We start from the raw sequence: 23,624 nt of genomic DNA, 5'->3' as shown, positions 1-23,624 counted from the left end.
CAGAGCAGTGCTTATACTAAGCCAAGGACATCTCAGCTTCTTGCTCTGTCCTGCCAATGGGCAGGCTGGGGGTGCAGCAAGAGCTGGGAGGGGACAGACCCAGGACAGGTGACCCAAACTAGCCAAAGGGGTATTCCATACCATCTGACGTCATGCTAAACAATATATAGGGGTGGCTAGCTGGGGGAAGGGGACCGGACTGCTTCGAGTTAGGCTGGGCATCGGTCAGCGGGTGGTGAGCAATTGCATTGTGCATCACTTGTTTGTACATATTATTAGTAGTAGTACTATTATCATCATTGTATTATTATTAATATTGTTATTATTATTATTGTTATTATTATTTTCCTGTCTTATTAAACTGTCTTTATCTCAACTCATGGGCTTCACTTTCCATTTCTCTCCCCCATCCCAGAGAGGGAGGGGGGAGGGTGAGCGAAAGGCTGTGTGGTGTTTAGCTGCCAGCCGGGTTAAACCACGACAAAAAGCCAGAATCAGACCTCTAACATCCATTCAAATGTAAAAGCAGCATGCAGAAAAATTATTAAGAAATTGGAAAACAGTTCCTTGCTTAATGTAAGCATTTAAGCATGTGAATGGATCTAATATCTAAGAGTCCTGTACCATCTCAATGAAGTAGGACTTCAATGCACCTTGACAGATAGTGAGGAATCAGAAGATTGTCATTATATAACACTATCAGAATCCTTTCATACTGCCTTTTTTTTTTTTTTTCCTTTAGTCATAGGAAATATGGTTTTCAACATCTCAATGTACTTTCTTCATTTAATTATTAAATCACAATTTACGAAAACAATATTCTTTGTTCTTTGCGGGTCTCCCCTATGAGGAACGATGGCTGCTGCAGCATGTTTATTTAAGTACCATGCTTAAACTAGACTTTAGCTTTCACGTGACTCACTGGCTCAGTTTTCATTGCCCCTGGCTCTTTTTTATTATTTACCTTGCTTCTGAAGTTTCTTGTAAGGAGACTAGAATCCTTTACCAAAAAAATACAGTGAGTTTGGGGCTCATTTAAAATGCAGTTATTCACCATGCAAAGGAAGGATGAATAACTTGGTGGCTGAGTGACAAACCAGTTTTATTACCTCCCACCTGACACTGGCCAAGCTGGTACAGGACCACTGATCATGTCTTATCCAGAGCAGGACAAAGGCAGAATAGGTGATGGTAGAAATAGGTAGAATAGGTAGAAAAGGTGATGGAGGAGATGGAGAAAGAAACATGGTGAGTAAAAAATCATTTAAAGTATTTGAACCTGTCTGTAGAGTGATTATAAAGTGGATCTGTGGCTTTGAACAGGCTTCCAGAATGACTGGAGAACTTGCAACACAACAGAGGTCAGGAATGAGAATCTGTCTTTCAGACACTGCCATGATGTGAGGAGACATCTGCCAGCTCAGCAGGGAGTCTGAAGCTCAGGAAGATAATGGAAGCAGTAATAAAATCTCATTCAGGGACCCGTTTTAGGTGAACGCTTTCCTCTGCAGCTACATTTCAGAGCAAGAGATGCCTTTCCTACATTTCAATATTAAGCAAACGATGCAGATACAACACTTTTCCCAGCCCCCCTTACAGCATACTAAGTAAAACAGGCAGGTGGAGTCTTCTGAGCTAATGACAGACCAAAATCATCATCTAGCAACTGGTGGTGCTTAATAGTGCCTGCAGATGCCTAATTAATGTTCATAAAGCCCTTGAATCCCTTAGATGAAGTCAGTATACAGTAAAAGCGCAAATTATTATTATTATGGGTAGCAATTGCTTCAGAAAACAATTTTGACTATTCTAAAATATATATATGTATTTATTATTAATCCTTTTGCTAAAATGGAATTGAGTACAGACCAATTGAGAATTATTTTTTTTTCTCACACATTAATTATTGTGCTCTTGTGTAAACAGTAACAAACCCATGTTAAAAGGTGCTCTGGAGTCTGGATTTTTTAACAAAATTTAAGAATCCTGTTAAATCTGACAGAAAGTTGGAAAAATGAGTAACCATCAATGTGTTTGAATATTTAAAGTGGGCTATTTGGTAATGCTACAGAGCTGCTAAGAGAATTCTATGTCCTTCCCTTGTCCCTGACCCTTAAACTGCTTTGCATCTGGATATTTAAATACTTTGCACAGCTGTGTCTTGCAGATTTTGCCTTCTCCATCTGCTTGTTTGTTTTCCTGTTTTTATTTTTCAGGCTGCTATTTTGTGTAAGCAAAATTATCCTTTTATGTCTCCTTTGCCTCTGTTGTTTCTTCTAGATATTGTAAACTACAGCATCTGTGGTACTGCTGCCATTATAGATTTATATTCTACTAGGTAGTGTGGCATAAAGATAAGAAGCCTCAATAGAACATGGCTCTGATGTCATAGCCTTACATATAAATCCCCAAAGCTTTTATCTGAAATTTTCTACAAAGTATAAATGTAAACGACTTCTGTTGATTTTTTAAAAAAATTATATGATAGGTCAACAGAAAAAGAGAAGCTACTGGCTATTTCAGAGAAGAAAATTACTCTTTACATTAGCAAGAGTGACACTTTTTTCTTTTTTTTTTCTTTTTTTTTTTTTTTGTCAGATAATCTGAATGCTCTGACAACAAATCTTCCTCAAAATTGGATGCATGACCTAAGAAAAGTAAGGATTCAGATTTGAATTTTAAATCATTTCTCTGTCTTTTGGTCAGCATGTTAGCAGAATGAAAGGATGTGTCATGACCTTTTTATCTTTGGAGAGTGGGAAGTAACTTCAGATTTAGAGATTTCTCTCTTATATCCTAGAAACTGGGCCAAATTTTTAACCTCTATCTCCCAGTTATTTTGGGATTACTGAACTTCACTTACTCTGAAGCATTTCATGAAGTTAAAAATTAACACCCCTGCTTAGCTATATACTTGAAAATGATCTCAGTTTTCAGCACAGAAAGATCTTCTTTGCTTAGTTAGGTTGGTCCAAATATATATATATATATATACATGTATATATATTATATATATATATTTTTTTTTTTGATGTGTTATATTCTAAAAATCTAATAATGACTTTTGATGGACTTTCTGTATGACTCTGTTAGGTCAGGATCATGATACAATATACCAGAAACATGTATCACTGGACAAAAGATAGGGGCCACATACCAAAAAAAAAAAAAAAAAAAAAAAAAAAAAAAAGTGTTTATAATATCCTACAAGTTTCATATTCATTAATGCAACCCTAAACCTTTGTTCCCTGTGAGTGGTATCCTGTGCAAAGCCCCATCAATATGAAACAAATTGCAAGATCAGAATCTTACCTGCTTAGAGAAATCTCAGATTACCTTAAAATTTCATTGGTTGGGTTTTGTAATAGCTGTTATATCCTGTTGAATTGTGAAATATTAAGAACAAGGCAGCAAAACATGCCCTACTGAACAGAAGATTAGGAAACAGGAATCACTGAAATATAATTCTGGATGACCTTGGGGAGAGGGAGGGAAAAGTAGTTAGTGCCAAATTTTCACTGTAGGTTCTGATTGTGATCTTTGCCCTTTGACACAGCTTGCATTCAATTCATGGGTGTTACATGGAACTTCTAGCTCCCATTGACTCCAGTGAAGTCTTAGAAAGGTCAAGAAGGCCTGAGCCTTGCAGAGAAATCTAACCATGCCCAGGTAATTCCTGATACTTCTGAAAATAATGAGCACACAACACTTTGAAACAGAAATCTTAAAGGGAAAAAGCAACAACAATAACAACAACACAAAACAAAACAAACACAAACAAAAAAAAAAAGCATCAAGTTTAGGTTAAGTAACTTTTGGGTTCACATTTTGTATATTCATCAGTTCTTCTAGATTCACAGACGTTAGAGAAGTAATAATAATAATAAATTAATTTAGCTGATGTACATCTCCTGCTTATCACATATGTCTACTATTTCCCCACATTACCCTTGAACTGAACTCAGTAATTTGTGTTTGACAGAAGAAGGTAATTTTTGTCTGTATGACACCATTCATCAGCTCCTCCAAAGTCAGTGCCTGTAGCCTATTGTGTACCAATTTTAATTAGGCCATGGCTGTATTAATAGTTGTTGCTGGTTTGTTATTTTGTATTTGTGCTTAGGAATCCCAGTTGTGAACCATTTTGTTCTCAGTGTTCAGAAGTGCAACAAGAATTTACTCCCTGCCTCCCACAGATTACAGTCTAAAATAATTCAATGGGGAATAGTAAAGTCCCCTTGCTTTCTTACAGTGTTCCAAAGACTAATGCTTTGGTTAGAAAGGTACTAATGGATTATTATTGCTAATACAAATTAAGGAAACATGAAAGTTTCAACACAATTTCTTAAAGAAAGGTTACTGAAAATGAAGAGCTAAGGTCTTGTTCTTATCCATTTTGGATTAAAGCTCTACCTAAGCAGTGCAAGGAGAGGAAACATAATAAACTCACTGGCCAGCCCTGAGGACTGAGGCACCTGAAAGTTTTTATATTGACATCTAAGCAAGTGTCAATACTATACCTGAATGCGACTTTTGTTATATTTACTTGGTAAGTTTCCTAGTTATTCTGAAGTGCGATGATTTATGTACCCATAATAATGGCACATTAGGAACAGTGTGTGTTTTACAACTTGAGGCCATAGGTATACAAAACAGCAAATGTTGGCTTTAGGGCTCCTGATACCAGTTCAAAATGCCAAAGACAGTTGATGCAAAAGGCTGATTCTAAGTCATGTCATTCAACTGTCTCCAATTTGTTCAAAAACAGCTGAAGGGTTAACTTTGTACCGACAGGCTTTATACCAGAGTAGGTATTATTCATCTACATCATCCCATCTAATACCAGAACTGATACCATTTGTTCTCCCATCTCTGGGAAAAAAAAAAAAAAAAAAAAAAAAAAGACATAAATTCTGACGTGTGTACTCTGGCTAATCTGACAGAAATACAGACATCTGACTGAAACTAAGCTGGATCACATTTGTTCATACAGGACAGATTTTGCTACTGATCATTAACAAACACAGCATTACTGATCACGTAACTGTAGTGTAACCTGGTACTCTGAAGGAAGGAATAGCTTCTTCCCAATCAGTACCGATATGAACAACTCCAAGGTGTGCACAAATACCCCCTGCCCCAACTGAAATACCTTCTCCTTCAAGAGTGACTGAATCTGTTATTGTCCTCCACCCAAACGAATAAGGCATACACTTAGCCTCAAACTGAAAAAAGGAAATAGTTTCATACCTGACAGTGGGGTAGATTTTCACTTTCCCCACCCAAATACCACACGGGAAATGTTCTTGGTGGGTAGAGCTAAAACACACCCCAGATAATCCCATGATTGCTGTAGTAGCCAAAACATCCTACGGTGTTTTTACACCATGTCCTCCTAATGAACATTGTCCTGGGTGAGGCTCTGTGGCTGGACTTGTTTTCCACATTCTGCAGTTATCTGTGTCATTTTCACAGAATTATATGAAAATGCTTTCCAGTTTTTACAGACTTCTTTGGAAGGAACTGTTTTTACCTACAACAAAAGATCGTTTTTGTTTCTTAACAGCACTGAGGATAAGCCAAAATGCACTAATTTCTCCTCACTTGTTAAACATTTAACATATCGCTACCCACACCCTGTAATTTCAAGACTCCTAGGATTTATATTTTAAAAGCATAATTGAAACTTCTTGGCAAGGGCCCTATGACTTCCAGTCAAAATGGTTATAGAAGAAAAATTCTCTGTCTTCATATAAAAGAAATCCTGCCTAAATTAAAAGCAGTTGATATTAGCTCTTTTTCCCTTATAATAATATCTAGCATTAAGATGACAGCTAAAATATAAGGTGTTCTTGCATTTCAAGGGACTGTGAAAGGAAAAAGGGTTGGTGGGGCTATTTTGGTGATGCCGAGCTGAACTCATATTTTGTCAAAACATCAGGTTGCCCATCTACATATGGAAATGCATTTTTAATCTAAAATTCATCCAACATCACACATATTAACCCATCATATCATAATAATTCAGTGTCTAATATAGCACAGAAAGAAAGATTCAAATGTCCCTATTGTGTGTGGTACACTGCAACAGCAGATTTCTTAAAAATTTAAAATAATTTAGAAGAAAAGAGCTCATCTACATTATCTCATTTTCAAGAAAATTGGACGTGGGAGTGTTGCTGGGGTTCATCACTTTTTTTCTGTCCTACACAAAAATATGTAAAATTTCTGGAGAGAAGCAGGTGTCCAAATCATATCAATGTAGAGGGCACTTGGCTTCCTATCTTTTAGCAAAATTGATCTGATGAAAGCAGTGCAGGGCAAATCTTGTGACGAAACGTCAAACACCATAACCTATACTGAAATATATGCTTTTCTTTTTCAGTCTCTTAACCTTGAGTTTGTCTCAAGAGATCCTAGAAACTCCCTGTAGTTGTATTGCATCATTTATTTTTTACCCTGTTTCTGCCAGGCATAAAGCTACATCCCAACATCTTTGCCCACGGACCTGGGGCAGTAGCAATCCTGTTTCCTTTGCAGAACAGTCACTGAATTCCACAGCCAGAGTTTAGATAGCATTTAGATACCTACCAGTGCAACGAGTATGCATCTCACTGCCCTCCTCTGCCAGTGAATGTCCCCTTTGTAATAACACCTGAACATCATAATCCTTATTTCATACTACACATACTACAAACTGTTCTGATTTTGCTTGCAATCCAGTATTTTATTTTCTACACTTCATTAGCTTACAGGGAGAAAAAAAAATGTTGACTGTATTTCATTTCCTGCTCAGTGCTGTTGCCTGTAGGCAAGAGACTGATGGCAGATCTACAATGCCAGATCAAAATGAAAGGACAGATCTGAATTTAAATTATTCAAAGTAGTGTTCAAAAATGGGCTCTCCCTGCTACAATCTGTATTAACAATTATACAATTACACTGATGCAATGGTAGCTCTCAAAGAAAAGCATGAGATTCATGATGGGAACAAAAGTTGCTCATCAGTCTACCAAAGTTATGAAATTCTATTGCAAAGGAGATAAGAATGATCACTAATCTTATGATTTTCACAGTAGCTCTCCTAAAATAGCAATCACTTTCAGTAGGTAAATAAGATTTGGCCTTCCAGGAGATAAGAAAAAAATGTTGAAGTTAGGCTAATGAAAAGCCAAATGGAGTGCTGTGGTTGCCATGACCTTTTTTGTAACCTGTCATCATCCTTGCAGGTCTATCTGTAGTTGAGCTCTAAGACCCTTAGGCAGGGAAATTGTTAATTCATTAGAGAACGTTCCATCTTTGTTCTAGAATCTGTATAATGCTCAGCAAAAGCAACCTTAATCCCCTTAATACAAATAAAAATAAATAAAGGTATAATAGTAATGTGGGGTTGGAAGGGACTTCAAAGAACCAGTAGTCTATCTCTTGCTTTGAGGAAGAATTAAATGTGCCTAAGCTATCCATGACGAGTTTGTCCAGACAGTTCCTAAAATGGACCTCTCTCTTTGAGAAAAAAATGGGATTTTTCATTTACTCTCTGAAGTCTGTCTCACTGCCTAGCTCTTCACATATTTAAAAAGTGTTTCCAATATATATGTAGAGGGCCTCCACAAGGGGAAATACTAATTATGATAAAATATATTTAGTGTTTTCTTTTTTTCTTGATCAGGATGACTGTGATACACATGCTGCTAAGGCAAAGAGAGCCCCAAGTTTCAGCAGGACAGCTTCAGAACACATTATATCTGCACAATCAGAATACTTCTGATGTCAGTGCCTGGTTTCATATGCAGCTATCACACACTAAGTTACATAGAAAATGCAGTTAAGTAACTCAGAAGTAAGACTACATGAAATCTCAGTCAGAAGTACAATAAAATATCATGAGTGTTTTCTCTCCTGTCCTTTCCCAAAGTCTACATACACAATGTAGACATCTGTTCTGTTCTGGAGGACAACGACATTTTTTGTCACAGTAAAGAAAATCATTTATTTTGTTTATATAGGTAGTGTGTCCTAGTCCATGATTTCATTGTTACTAATGTCTACCTTTGGAATTGCAACATGAGAGTATCAAACTATAAAAGCTTCAATATGTTTATTTTATTGTTGTTGTTTTGTTTGATGGTGTGTTTATTTGTTTTTAATATGAATCTATATTGGGTAAATATTCCGTGAAATAACCCACTGTAGAACAGTATTTTGCTTTTTTCACTTGGAGTCCATTCAACACAAACATAAATGTCTTACTGATAGTTTGGAGGATATTCTTTGTAAATTTAGGTTATCAAAACCCAAAATTATGTGTTGACAGACAGGAAAAGCTATGTCTAGATAGGACTGGTGAACATGTAGACATAACTGAGCTAACTCTAATCTTCTAATCATATATTTAATTCCTGTATTGATGGCAGAAAACCTAACAGAACATTGGTTTTGCTGTGAGCAAAAACCAAACTCAAGTGCAAGCACAATGTGCAAGCATAATTTTGAGCAAGCAATATTATGCTTGCACATAAACCTGAGCACTGACTTGGCAGCTGTATCCTATGGTATGCAGTTTTAAATTAAAACTAGCTTGGTGTGTCTTACATGTGCTACAATCAAACTTCAGTCTGAAGCCTCCATATAGCCTAAATAGAAGCAGCAATGCATACTTCACACTTAGAAATGGTCTTCCAGCTCTGACCATCTGTGGGACAGATGTGCAACACTCTTCTCACATCCATATCAAAAACAATTTCAGACCAACCTTCCTGTTGTGCTTCTTCTCAATGACCCATTTCCAGATCTCGCTGATGGTAGCAGTCATTTTGCATGTTTAAGAGCTTTGCACCCTTTTTCACCCATCCTGTGCCTAGAACTCCCCCTTGGCTCTCTTGGCAATGTCCCTGATGGGCATAGAAGTGAACAGGCAGGAAGATTACAACTGTGGCACTGAAATGAATGTTCTTCTACTAAAATGGGAAAGCAGTGCAAACCATGAGAGTGTTAAATTTGATCACAAGAGCTGTTGGAACAGGAAAATCCTGGACTGTAAACATACTTTGGGATCTCGTCAGATTTTATCAAACAGGCCCATAATCCCTTCACCACTATGAGAACCAAATACACATCCTATTGCACTAATAATCTAGAACTGACTACAAGTTAATTGAAAATAAAACATAAGTCTTTAGTGCACTTTGCTGTGTGCATTTGCATAACCACTCTCTCCCCCCCCCCCCCCCCAAAAAAAAAAAAAAAAAGCTACTATTTTTATAATATGATCAAAATGCTGTAGAGAAGAAAACACATCAGGGGGGTGCTCTGCCATCATATAAAATGTTTTTCACAACATAAAGTACTCATTCAGTGCTCCACACAGTTGCAAGGCTTCACTTTCAGATGAGAAACCTCTGCATGGAGATGATTCTCCACAACATTCATTGGCCCTTCCAGCAAACAATACCTACCACATGGCACCCAGTATGGACTGAAAAACAGAGGAGGGCATGGGTCGGTGAAGCTGAAGCCTCACAGTGTTAGCATTTAAAAGAAGAAAATGTGCTGCTTTTTTTCTGATAATATTTGAGTCAGAGCACTGCATATTATTACCCTTCAAACTACCCTGCTGCTCTTTCTGTAACTGTAAAATGAAATTAGAACCTGTGGAGAAGAGGGGGTCTAACATAGCTCATTGTGATTACGTGCATTTCATCTAACATGTGTCCTCAAATCTTCTGGTGAAAGTAATTATGAAAGTGAAATATGCGATACTATGTGATGACAAGTGCTTGTTTTCCTGCTCAGTCATTGCAGCTCTAGTGTGGGAATATTGAGTGCCATTTTCATATAAATATCTTGCTGTAACTTTGTTGTTGCTAATAATAATAATAAATGCCTGTTGTTAATACTATTAAAACTACTTAAGAGTTTGCAGTCTGTTTTATGAAGAAATAGTACGTGATAAAAAAGAAATGTCTTTATGTTAATCTACTGCTAACATGACTTGTAGATCTTGTTGTTTGAAATAGAATTTTCGTACCAGTTTGGATAATTTTTTTTTTTTCTCATTTATTGTACCATGAAGGACAAGACTAGTAACTGTAGATAGACTAAATGAGAGCAATTACTGGTATTGCACAGATATCCATTACAGCCCAGCAGCATTAGCATGTTGTGTCCTGTTTGATGAGAACTCAGCACAGTGGTATTTGCTAATGTTATTACTTCTACAGTCAAAAGAAAGTGAAATGGGTCAAGATTCAGGAACTGTAACCATAGTAATGAGTAGCAGGATTCCAGCGTTTAAAGGAGAACTGTTAATTTTTTGTAGGAGACAAAAAACAGGGAAATAATATATAGCAAAAACATAAAAGACTATAGCCTACCAGCAATGCCAAAGGGCCCAAACCTGCTCCTAGTGAAATTATCTAAAATCCTATTAATTTATTGGAAAGAAGATCACAGTTTAGTGTAGCAAGTAATAACATTTCTTTATGAACTAAAGTTGCTAGAGAGGATGCTCCTGTGCTTGGCAATCCAAGCAGTCCTAGCCAGAACACGAATCTCCTTTCCCCAGTCCTGGCCTTTCCATATGCCCAAACAGAAGGATGCACACTTCATTCTAAACAGTTAAAGATAGCCCTTGCCAAACGCAATAAAAGCTGTTTGCAGATTGAAACTTTGACAATTTCAGCATTTTTTTAATTTTTTTATTTTTACTTTTACCAATAAGCAAATATTGCACAACTCTTGAAGAAAAGCCATGTTCCAGATTTTCCAAGAATTTTAAGAATCACATAGTTTAACTGCATTTTATTCCCATCATATCAGTTTCCAGGTAATGAAAGTGTATGATCTCATACCACACTACATGAGATTGAAATTCTGTCCTCACACCTATGCAGTACTCATCACTTCAGTAATGTTATATGAATAGAGTTTAGAACAGTTTGTTCTAAGATGCTAAGATTTCAGTCGCCTCCACTTTGACACGTAGTCAAATCTAAATTGTAGGCAGCCAGCCAGAGAGCTGAATTTTTTTTCTGTTCTTTACAATTTATTTTTAACTCTTAGATTATTGATTTACTTATTAATCGTTTTAAAAATATTCCTTAAATCTGATAGATATTTTTTAACTTGAGCAATTGTATTTGTATTCTCAAATTTTATTTCCAGGATGCTTTTTTACTTTTCCTTTAAGTGTATTATGCTTCACCAGAGTGCAGTCTCTATCAGTGAATTTTCTGCATCAGAAAGTTAGACAGTTAGTCAAAATTAGCCATCAAAACTCTCCCCATCTGTGGAGAGAAGCAGTGAGGGCAACTGACCTGCCTTTCCTTAGCAGCTACATCAGGAGTCTAGACGAAGAGCTTAAAATAGACAGCTAGCTTTTAAATAGGCAATTCTGGATTAGGTAATTAACAAATAATAAAAATAAATGGTTGACAGCCTCCCAGGATGTTGCAGATGCTAGCTAAGGAACAAAGGTGCTTTGAGAATACTGAAATATTTGGTTAATACTGTTCAGCTGTTTCTACTTCTGGTTCTTCTAAGTCCATCTCCCATTTTTGAGTTAGTTCACTTTTGATAGACATGAAGTATGGCTATAGGGTGGATACATTCTACTTTCTTTCTTGTTACAGACAAATCCCTGCAACCAGGAAATTTGGTGATGAAAATCAGGCTTCTGACAGAAATATTAGGTTTCCATTCTTCCAAGGGAAACTATGATGTTAGAGTTCTGGTGGTCTGCCTAACATTGCCTTATCTTAACCTCCAAACTCACTCTTGCTCCTTTCATTCTTAAGCAGCACTTGACCCGTACGTGATTATTTTTCTCAAAGTGGCTTTAAAATAACTTTTACCCTTCTGTGCCTATTGGCCCCCTCCATGTCTTTGCAGCCTTACTCAAGCCTGAAGCCATCCCTACTGGATCTAAGATACTTCAGAGTCTTATCACCTCTCTGTAACATTCTGTCTCACAGGTAGTCACCAAAAATCAATAGAATGCATATCTATAGGGCTTCCTGTATGTCCAATCAGTTTCTCCACAGATGCTACAGAAGAAGGTACCAAAGGGGAACCGTTCAGAATGGAAGGAAATGACGCTTCAGAAGAGACTTTAGGCTGCTAACCTTAAATCTTCTCATGGTTGAAGTGAGAGAGCTGTTGTTTTATGGTATGACAACACAGTATGAACCCTGATCAACCAGATGTGACACATGGCTGCTGCTTTGTGAGGTGCTATATATGCCAACTGAGTTTGCTCACATGGTAGATAAAACGCAAAATTCAGGTATTCTTTCAAAGCTTCATCTACTACTAAAGTTTACCTCATTCTGTGATCCCTTGTGGTCAGTCAGCGATCAGCTTGGGTGCAGGAAATAATGCTGAAATAAGAAAGGAGATAAAACCAAAATAAGAAACTGAAATCAAACCCAGCATGCACACACACAGGCACACGAGATGGTAAGCCTTGCTGAAGCACATAGTCAGAGATTTGTTTTTCAAAAAGACATAGAGCAATAGCTTTAAAATATTATTTTGGATTTCCTTAGAGGTTCCCTTTGTAAATCACACAAGATTGAAATAAACTATCAACTGCAATTTGTTAATTTTATATGCTTTAATCCCTATATCCAATTGTGAAAAAAAAAAAAAAAAAAAAAGGCTTTAGAACACATTAGTGATTTTCATGTGTTCTTGAAATTGATTTTTTTTTTTTAATTTATTTTTGGTACTTAATCCTCTGAATGTTTGGAATGAGTATCCAGGAAAATGACTGCTACATGCCGTGTAGTAATGAGCACAGTAAATCAATTACTAATAAACTGTTAGTCTGATTGAAACTCAGAACATTTTCTAATGGGAAAAAAAAAAAAAAACAATCTTTATAATCATTTCCTTACTGGCATATATATATATATATATATATATAAATACAATTTGAAATTACATTTACTGATTCTACAAAAAGAATTGCATTTAAAATAGCTGCAACAATTTGTACTATGCTAAGTATCACCAGAGTCTCCTGTCATTGTATGAAATTTTCTCTTTAATGTAAATGCACTGTAGAACACAATATTGCTTAAAAATAATAGTTTAGGAGGAAATGAAAAGGACTTCATCTGCCTGAAACTGCAAAGTTCAAATTTGTGTTATGTGCACTGAGATTTTAGTAGAAATTAATGTTTGGAGCTTATCTTGAAGAACAAAACAAACTGAGCTGTGTTCATTTAAAGGGTTAATAGACTTCAGAGAGAATATAAGTGTATGTTGAGAACATCAAGGGAATGAGAGTGGGAACAGAACGATATCACTGCTGTAAGCAGCGCTATCAACGCCAGAGTTTACAGTGTACTAATATGAGCTTCCGATGATATGAGCTGCACCAAAATTCCTGCAACATAATATCTAGTAATACTAAGCACAGTCTCCCAAAGTGTCTCTACACCGGTTAGAAACAGCTTACACCTTTTCTTTAATCAGATAAGGAATGTTGTGATGGCACACTATGTTTACCCAACACCTAATGCCCTGAAATACCAACTTAAATACTTGTCAGATTGTTTTCAAAGAGACTGGATCTCACTAGTGACGCATTTGTCAGGAATGTCAGCTTGTATCGTTCCTATGACCCCAACACAGAGATATTCAGATTTACTAATGGACTCCTGGGAATAACTATGAAAATAACTGTTACCCTCTTGAGAAGAATAAGGAGAAAGAGCATGACCTACACTTATTTTGAAACTACAGATGTGCAACTGTCTGTACTGGCAGCATCAATTTAAAATGGGAAAAGGTGGCACTGATTGTAGCAGATTTGAGAAATATCTGTCCCACTTATATCTGGCTCAGAATTAGCCCTAAGATGAGTTGTACAGTAGGTCAGCAGTAGCAAAAGGTCAAGCAAGATGGGAGGGGGGAATTTTACTGGAATTTAGGATTCCATACTAATGAGTTTGGAGAATTTGCAGGCTGAGATACTTTCTGCAAAGGAAGCCATATAGACTCAGAGCATAGCCATCAATTTAGATTTATTTTTGTATTTCCTGCTAGCTGGTTATTAGAGTCCTTAATTCATTTTCCCCATGTTTTCAATGAAGAGAGAACTTACCAAAATAAAATATAAAATCCCATCCTGAAAAGCCCTTTTTCTCTAGATTCACTGAGAATTGTACTGTATGCTGCAGTGTCAAATGTTTGCCAGATGTTTATTTTTTGTTTGTTTGATTTGGTTTTAGTTTTTTAATATAATTAGATATAAGGTTAGTAACAGAAGACTCTCTTCTCAATGGTAGCAAAATACAATAACAACTCCTTTCCAAAGGCCGTGTATTGCCTTTATTACTGATTAGACATTTTCACTGCAGTCTGCGTGATTCAGTAGATTTATATTTTTGAGGATTTCTGTATCATTTCAGCCAAAAATCTGTGAGTTCCATTCCAAAAACAATGGTGGACATAATATGGCATTTGACGTACATAGAAAACAAAGTTCTAGTGACCTTTTCTTTGATAAATTCAAAGTCCTTATTCTTTGGAGCATAGGCTTGCAAAAGGGTGGAAAAAGAATTTTTTGCAAAATACATCTCCTTTGTTGTTCCTGCAAAAATCCATCAGAAACAAGTCAAAACAAGCCTTAACACATAAGTCAGACTTTGAAAAAAGTAAAGGCATTCTCCCAAAAGTGAGGCAGCTGCACTGCCTATACTTTGTTACTCCATCTTTCTGAGCCAAACTCTGGGCAGAATGAAACCAGTGCATGGGGATGGATGGATAATTGGGCAGGAGACAAAGCACATTAGTGAGAGACATAGATGGGAGATAAACATGTTAGGGATGGAGGGATGGATGGAAGGCAAACATTTTAGGGAGGTGAGGGGATCTGGAGTTTTACACAAAACCACAACAGAAAATCTATTGATCACAGTTAGGCACCTGCAGAGGTTAACTGTCCAAGTCACAGGAAAAAAAAAAAGAAGCCACTGCAGTTCTACAGTGAGGAAGGACTGGGGGGTATGTGTAGATGTTCTCATAGCTACCTTGCCCTTCCTATGTCACACAACCCTAGTCTATGACAAGTGTTCCCTGTCATCACCTCCCCACCCCCCACACACTCCCACCAATAATCCAAAACTTGAAACACCAGTGATGATAAGCTCTCCTGTAATAATTGATATTTAAATTAAATACAGGGGTGCTACTTAGAAGGTGAAAGAACATAATTCTATCCTTGTCCTGCTTTGTGAGACAGAAGGAAAGTTAACGTTGGCAGTAAAGGTGATTTTATTTTGCTTTTTAATTGTGGTCACTGCTTCCTAGGAGTGGATCTGGGAGCATAATGTTCATATTACACAGGCCCACGAACTCACCACATTTACAAGAAGTTCTGAGTGGACTGAAGCTGAAAAAACAAACAAACAAACAAACAAACAAACAAACAAACAAACATATTCCTCTGTGGCATGCATATACCAGAATTTAAATGGATGCTGATTTGTGCTGACATTCCTATACACTTTCCAAGGCTGTAATGACTAATACTTCCATAGAAGTATCATCTCTGTCTACACTAAAAGCTTCCACTTTCCTCAACTATAAAATTTAATTTAAAGTTTCATTTAAATTAGGAACCTCCTCTAGCCTTGTAATTTTCATGCATAAGGATGTTGTAAAATAAACTTATTACAGGAAAAAAAAATCAATTGGTATTCTTATTTGATTTTTCCTTCTAAACAAAACATCTATAGCTGTTGATGGACTGTAACATTTCATTTGTAGTAAAAGAACAAGTAAGCAATATAAAGGCTTTGTTTGATTGTTTGTTTTTGTATTTTTTATTACCCAATTTAGGTTTCATCCTAGCAGGATACAAAATTGTCAATTGAATCCCCATGCTCAGTAACTGAAGCTTAACACCTTGGAAATTATTATTTTTTATTTTTTTTCACTGAAATGAAAAATCATCTGGAAAATATTCCACCCTTTGATCTAATACACATCAATTTTAGACTTACCTTAATGGCTTTAAGGGTGGAATTCCTTATTTCCAGACTTTCCCTTGTTATCAGGACAACATAGAGAGTTCTGTTTACCAGCAGTCAAATGATTTACAGATGACAGTCAAAAAGGAATTTGCAAAGTCTCTGTTCCATGAAAAATCATGATCCACTTAGCTTAAAAAAAGATCTCTAAACTACCATTTTAAATATTTTCAAGAATACCTAAACATCTAAAAGTCCACACTGAAGTATTTTTTTTCTTTTCTTCCACCATAGGTTCAAAATATATGTGGTCCTTGAATCTATCATAAATATAAATTAATGTTTCATATACAGGGCTAGAACTCTCTATTTGAGCTCTTCAAGGGATTTGTTTCTTCATTTGCTGCTTAGGGAAAGAAAAAAAAAAAAAAAAAAAAAAAAAAAAGGCAAACTTTTTTCTTCCCTGTAAACTATTCTCAAAGGACATAGCTGGTGTGAATACCAAGCTCTTAGCCTCTGTTACACTCTTTCTTGTGGGTGTGTTTTTATGGCCTCCTCTTGCAGACCTTGCTTGCTTTGGATAATCTTCATTTACATCAGTATTTAAACTGAAATGAATGGAACTTCTTACATAAGACACTACTTGACATGAGCAATGTCAGCCAGGCTTTTTGTAGGTATTGCAGGATGTGATTTTGCCTTACAACAATAGCATGCTTCAAAAGAAAGGTCAAGAAAGGAAATCTCCTTTTAGCACAAGTCCTTTTGAAGCCACACACTGAAGTCTCAAGCCCTAAATCAGTACACATACCCTTCATGAGAGCACTGAGCAGTTTATACCAGCCTGAAATTTTGCATTCGTCAAATTTTAGTGACACTCATATTTGTGAATACAGATGTTTTCTGAATTGAATGAATGGAAGCATTCATTTACACAAGAAACTGGCAGGCTACTAGTGTGAAGTGGTATATGTCAATAGACTTCAGGTGTCTGATGGTCTACCCACAAAATCTTAGCCAGTACATAGGAAATGTATTAGTCTGTGCAGCCTGAAAATTTTAGCATAGAGTGCAGTAGCATATTTCCGGACTTGCCAATATATAGATTCTGTGTATGTGAAAATGTATATGAAAAGCAGATAGGATGCAGGATTTTTTTAGTGTTCATTTAGGATCAATTTGTCCTTGATGAGTATTAAACACAGAGAAGGATGAAGCTGTAATGAAGTTTCTCAAGCTAGCAGCCATAGTGGAGAATGAAGATCACTGTTATCCCATAACTCTAAAGAGCACAGAGACTGATTTTTCTTCAAACTCTATGTACCTCCAAAATACAAAAAGATAAAAAAAAGAAATAGGATGTTACTTCTTTCTTTTCATGTCTTGTATGTTTGGCCCAAGACGGCATCACTGACTGATGGCCAAGAACTCCATAAGACTCCATGAAAGACAGCTAACCCATACCTAACAAGTAAACATATTTAGAAAATGAGCTAATCTTTCACATCCCCATTCTCCTTCCCATTAACACCAGTATCACTTGTCATTTATATTAAAAAAAAAAATAAAAAATATATTTTTCACTATGGATGAGCATGTAGATTTGTCTCAGCACATAGAATTGTCTCAGGAAATAAGTTTTCACTGTGTGCCAGAAACAGTGGCCTACGGCTTGCCCTCAAAGTAGGAGTACCCTTTCCAGGGGCGCTTGCCTCTAAACTGAATGGCCAATGAGGTGCTGTAGGAGGCATGGCACCCAGCCAAATAGATATGAGACAGCTTCCAGCAGACAATAGGTGCTATGTGAAGTAAACCTGCCTAGCTTCATGAGCCTCCAAGGCAAGAAAACTCCAGGCTCTGTCTGAAAACTTTTCATTGAGACAACTCAGAAATCCTTGTGTACCCACTGAGGTCTGCCAGGTCCCCTTCAAGTGTCATCTAGTCCTTTCTGAGCTGCATATGTGAGAAGCTGAGCAACCAAGGCTCCATTCTGTCATATTATTCACATGACTGTGAATCAGCTTTTGCAAGGATTAGAAAATGTTTAGAACCAGAAAAGATCTAAGAGAGGGTGTTTGATTGCCACAGTAGTTTGCAGATCATGACAGGCTAGCACAAGAGAGCCCATAACCTTACGAAATGCAAGTGTTCCAGGACAGCTAAATGGAAGATTTCACTTGCATAATTTGAGAAAAGTTCAGCTCTGAAGTATGACAGGAAAAGTCTTGCTCAACACTGTTGTTTCCATTTTAACTCAAACTGAATAAACAGATCCAAACGAGTCTGGCTTTAGGACAGGAGATTTCCTGAATGTACTCAGGTGATACATAAAGCCGTGTAATGAAATGAAACCTGGCCAACTACTTGAGACTACAACATTCATTGTTCTAATACCTAAGGAAATAGTCTCCCAAAATTATGCGTTATGAAGATGTATTTCACTCTCTTTCTTACAGGTTTTCTGTATAAAGATATTCTGTACAGCACTAATTCCTAGGTCTGAATAATGTCTTCAGAGATATAACAATATGGAGTCATTACACTATGACAACAGAATGGATCACGAGACTACTTAATGCTGTACATTTTTGAAAAATTTTCCTATCTCTAAGCAACAAAGAGGCCTTTATTTTTTTCTGGTAAGGGAAGTCTTTTCTTACCATTTTATATTAAAGAATACCCCTTACTCAAGAATAAAATGGTGTGCTCTACTTCTCAGTCACACTCCTGTTAAACAGAACAGTTTTGGGGTTTTGATATAAAAATTACCCCAGCCTTCCAGAAATGTCTGTTATCCTTTGCATTTCCAGCTGAAATGCTAATGAAGATAATCCAGGATACCATGGGAATTCATGGAGTTGGACAGGGAGACACTGACAGTAAGTACAATACTGTAAGTGAAGGACAATTTATTTGTTCTATTCCTACATCACAAAACAGTTTTCAAAGTGTGAAATGTTATTCTCAGGGAATATTTATTGTCATAATCTATAGAAACTTTGATCAAATATGCCAATATTTTACTATTTCACAAGTCAAATATGTTGAATGTAATGTATAGTGGTTAAACTATCTCTATACTTTGAATGCAAATCTTTCTCTTTGAAATGCTTTGTACCAAACACTGTTTTGTCAGAACTCCTAAATGTTAAACTACTGTCAGCTTAAGAACTTCTGCTTTAATTAAAACACTGTAAGGTACCTTTGGTTCATCTCTGAACTTGTCAACAAGGGCATGAAAATCAAAGAGGTAAACAGAAACCCAGGTACAGTACAAAGTGGTATTATGTAAGATTTCTTTCAATTTGGTAGCTGTTTTTAAGTCCTTCTTGCTTTGAATTTGCAGTTGTTTGTATTGAGTTACATACATTACCAGAGTTATGCCCGTTACATGGAGCTTTTGTAAGACAGGCAGAAAAACATTTGTGCAGGATATCTGGTAGTATATGCAGAACTTGGTCAAAAATAGATAACATCTGAATTACCACCATAAAGAGGAAATTTTACACTAGATAATAATTTTTAATACTTTTTAAAATAAAACTATTAGTATTATTATAACATTGATTATTAAAGAGGATGGGGGCACAGAGCAGTGGGAGGAGACTATTTTATTACTTGTTAACTAAAAATAAAAACATGCTTGGATTAGATTAGGGTTCAGTCCTCAAAGTTGCCAAGCTTTCTGGTCCCAATTCAGTAAATCACTTAAGCATGTGCTTAAGTTTTAAGCACATCATCAATTCCAAAGAAATGATCTGACTCACACATGCCTCGTACATTTCTGGAATAGAGCCAGGGATCTCAGGACTTTCCAGTATTAAGACCTTCATTTCCTAACTGAGCTAAAAGTAAGAGGTAGATTGCACAGAGCATGAGGCCTCCCACAGACCTCCACATTGGCCACACGAGTTGGGAATCACATCTGGATCCACTGTAACCCACATGCCTCACAATGTGTTGTGACCATCCCTACCATGGTACAGAGCTGGCCACAATGTTCCTGCCCTTCTCCCTGTCAAGGGTGAATCATATTCAGTGTTGCTGAAATTCCTACTTATCCAAACAAGCAATAATAGAAGCATTTGAACAGAAAGGAGTTTTGAGTCATGTAGGTGGTTTTCTTGTGTGGGAAACTACTCGCTTTGTATCTTTGTGATTAGGAAAGTCAGCTTCATTTGCCTCTGGCTGTCTGAGGCAAACAACAAAAAGCACATTCATTCTCTTATTCTTTTCTCCTCTCAGGAACATGGAAAAAGGAAAAAAATGTTAACTCCTATGTCATAGCCAGGTTAAAAGAACATATTCCCTGTTTGTAAGGCATCACTTCTACCGGTGATTTTCTTTCTCTACTAGCCTTATTTATTTATTTATTTATTTTATCCAGCATTTTATATTGCCTACCCTGAAATCCCATTCAGATAGACAGAGAAAGTGTTACCCACATGCCTGCTGAGCAGTGCACAAACAACTATGCTGGGACATCAGCAATATTGCAATGGAGAATGCACAGCATTATATCAAACCCCAACTGGAAGTGGTATCTACCCAAGACAGGTCAGGATCTGACTAGAAGGAGCAACCTCTGGATAGAGATGCAGAAGATGTAGTGCAATAACACAGTACATTTCTCTGTGTGTGCCCTTGTGTTTTCTGGCATGCTCTGACAGAAATCTTAGAACTGATCAGTTTTCATGGAAGACATGAAAAAGTCAAGTCAGCTTTGGAGATCTTTATAAGCCAAGAATGAGGAGCAGCATGGGCAATAGTCCAAAAGGGTTTCTCAAAAAACTAGCAGACAAGAGACTTGGGCACCACAGTCAGAGAAAAGATAGCAGACATTAGCTTCTTACAGCAGCATGAAAGTGATATGACTGGTTATAAAAAAAGGTCAGTATAAGATTTTAGTGGAGGCAGATCTGGAGCGCAGCATCGGATCTGGAACCTATCAAGAAATGTGGAGGGAGAATGAGGAGAGCAATCCCTCAGACATGTTGAAAACCCAGGGAGGACACAATTTCAAGAAGAGCAGGCTGTGAACATTGCTGTGTTGAAGATGGCTGGTGAGCCAAAACCCCAGTCAGAGGCACGTTGGCTGAGCAGGAGGAGAGCAGAGGGAGAGGACTCCTCTGAAAGAGAGGAGCTCTGCAGCCCAATGAGTGCAATGCCTGCTGTGAGGCCAGGGATTGCAGGGAAATGCTTTCTCTTGCCTGGGTGGGAGACAGGCTGTGCAGGGGAAGCATTAGCATGTAAAGACATACATTCCTATGAGCAGATGGACACACTGGATATTAGGAGCCAGGATATTAAACCTTTCCCAGTTCTGCTCAGCTTTGACACCATGCCAACAACTGCACTCTCCAACTTGAAACAGGTATTTCAAGGAAACTTTGCCCAGCACCCAAGAGATTTTTAAAAAATCAATATGACAAACTGTGACATCTTTCCCAAAGAGAGCTTAACAGGTTTGCATCAATTTTGCTAGCAGCCTTTGGGCTGCATTTTCAATCTACAGTACAATGTCTGCTGAAAGTGCTCAGCTGAAACTGGTGACATCAGCAGTGACAAAGGATGGGAATTGCTTTTATGCTGCTCTCAGCAGCCTTAATAGAAAAAAGTATTAATCATAAGAGAGAAAAAAAAAAAAAAAAAAAAAAAAAAAAAGCTGTCAGAATGCCTCAGCTGTTCTACCATTAAATTGTACTGGCTATGTCACTTATTAGTTCTGGACTGACTTTTCTATTTTCAATATAAACAAAGGGTAGGTAATTATAAGCAACATCTGCATATATGCTCCCAAAGTGTGGATAAAACCTCTCAACACACTGAAATATATTTGTTAGTGTATGTACTTAGCTCCTGTCTTGTAATAAGAAGCAAGATTATAGAGAAAGATTAAAAGGAAATAGTCTGTGCTACCTCTGGTCATCTCTTTATTGATATTTTAGGTAAGAGATAATTAGCCCAAGGAAATCTATTTATATTGTTATGTACATAGACAGTCTGTCTGTGTGAATCCACAATGTGGATCTATGGATTGTTGTGTCATCAATGACAGAAACAGGCAGTTACGAATATTTCAGAGAAGCTATCGGAAAGTTGAAGTGCGGAAAAAATTACAAACTTTCACTTCTATGCAGAACATGAAGGAATGCTCATAAATGTTTCGAAGCTGAATCTGAACAGAATGGTCTGTAGATTAAATGGCCATTAAAATAGAAATATTCTCATAAATAATGTGAAAATTACATTAAGAGAATTCAACATTGCAAAAATAAATATTAAAGAAAAAAAAAAAGTTTATTTGGGTTGCACAAAGGTACAGCCAGGTACCCACTTGGCATCATCTTTTTATTTTATTTTATTTTATTTTATTTTATTTTATTTTATTTTATTTTATTTTATTTTATTTTATTTTATTTTATTTTATTTTATTTTATTTTATTTCATTTCATTTCATTTCATTTCATTTCATTTTTATTCTTTTTTTTTTTTTTTTTTTTTTTTTTTTTTGGGGGGGGGCACCTACAGAAGGGTAGAAATACAGATTTGTAAGTCATTCCTGACAAACATTTTTTTTTTTCCAAACTGCTTTAAGGTTTTGCTTGTTTGAATTCAAACTATGTTTGTGTATGCTTTCTCTAGCAAAAAATCGTCTGTCATCTTCCCCTTTGCAGTAAAATTTTATAGTTTTGAGGATTATCTAAACTAAAAACTACTGATTTCTTCAGCTTTTGCACATTTCTTTAATATATGTTGATGTTATTATTTCTCAACATTTCTAGTAACTTTTTTTCTGAAGTAGTCTCTTAATTTCAAAAAAGAAATTTAATAATGAAAAAATAATGAGGAAAAATACAACGGCAATGTAAGTAGTACTCTTTCTCTACCTCAAAGCTGTTAGAAGAAAACATGTTCAGTACATGCAGAGAAAATAACTAAGAAAAAAAAATATACACTTCACATCACAATTATATGTATTTACATGGTTATAACCATTAAGATGATCACATGTAATCTTTAGTACATCCTGCAGGTCCTTGTGAGAGAGGGAAGTATTATTATTCCCATGCTACCAAGAGGGACATAACAATTACATATATATTAACACACTTATCAACAGTTACATATACACACATCAAGACAGAATTGTATGCATTTATTTATCTTTGTATAAATAATATATCTCTATATATTTATTTTTATTATACTCAGTGTGGAAATACCTAAATTATCTTTGAAAGAGCTCGCCAGTGCTCCAGAAACAGCAGTCAAGCCGAGTTCCACCCACCCAGGCGATTTGCTCAGCAAAGAAACAAGATTTATTAGCTTGTGCTAACATTTAATACAGTTATTCTGTTTTGGATGCACAACCAGCTTAGGTTTCTCCAGATAACCCAGGCTCATGCCCTGATGAAATACTTGAGAGCTGTATTGCCAGATCTGTGATAAATGAGCATATCTCTCAAACTCCACTAGTGCCCAAACCCTTCACAATACTTCCTCACCACATACCTTGCTTGTTTTCTTTTATTATTATTATTACTATTTTTTATTTTTTTTTAGGAAGTTTAATAACTCTAGTGTTAAAGCAGAAATACAGGCATAAGACATGTCACCTCAAGTTGAGGTTCTTTCCACACT

General features: G+C 36.5%; 1 long non-coding RNA gene across 1 annotated transcript; it reads left to right on the top strand.

Moving 5' to 3' along the window:
* The first annotated feature begins 194 nt into the window (after positions 1 to 194).
* On the top strand, positions 195 to 9,907 carry LOC311434867. Its single transcript, XR_014691787.1, has 4 exons — positions 195 to 235; positions 2,599 to 2,657; positions 3,557 to 3,669; positions 7,670 to 9,907. It is a non-coding gene; the product is annotated as an uncharacterized lncRNA (long non-coding RNA).
* Positions 9,908 to 23,624: the final 13,717 nt, after the last annotated feature.

Source organism: Aythya ferina (assembly GCF_964211825.1).
Source record: "Aythya ferina genome assembly, chromosome: 3".
NCBI classification, from domain to species: Eukaryota; Metazoa; Chordata; class Aves; order Anseriformes; family Anatidae; genus Aythya; species Aythya ferina.
The sequence above is the reverse complement of the archived record's forward strand: the minus strand, read 5'-3'. Positions and strand labels throughout refer to the sequence as shown.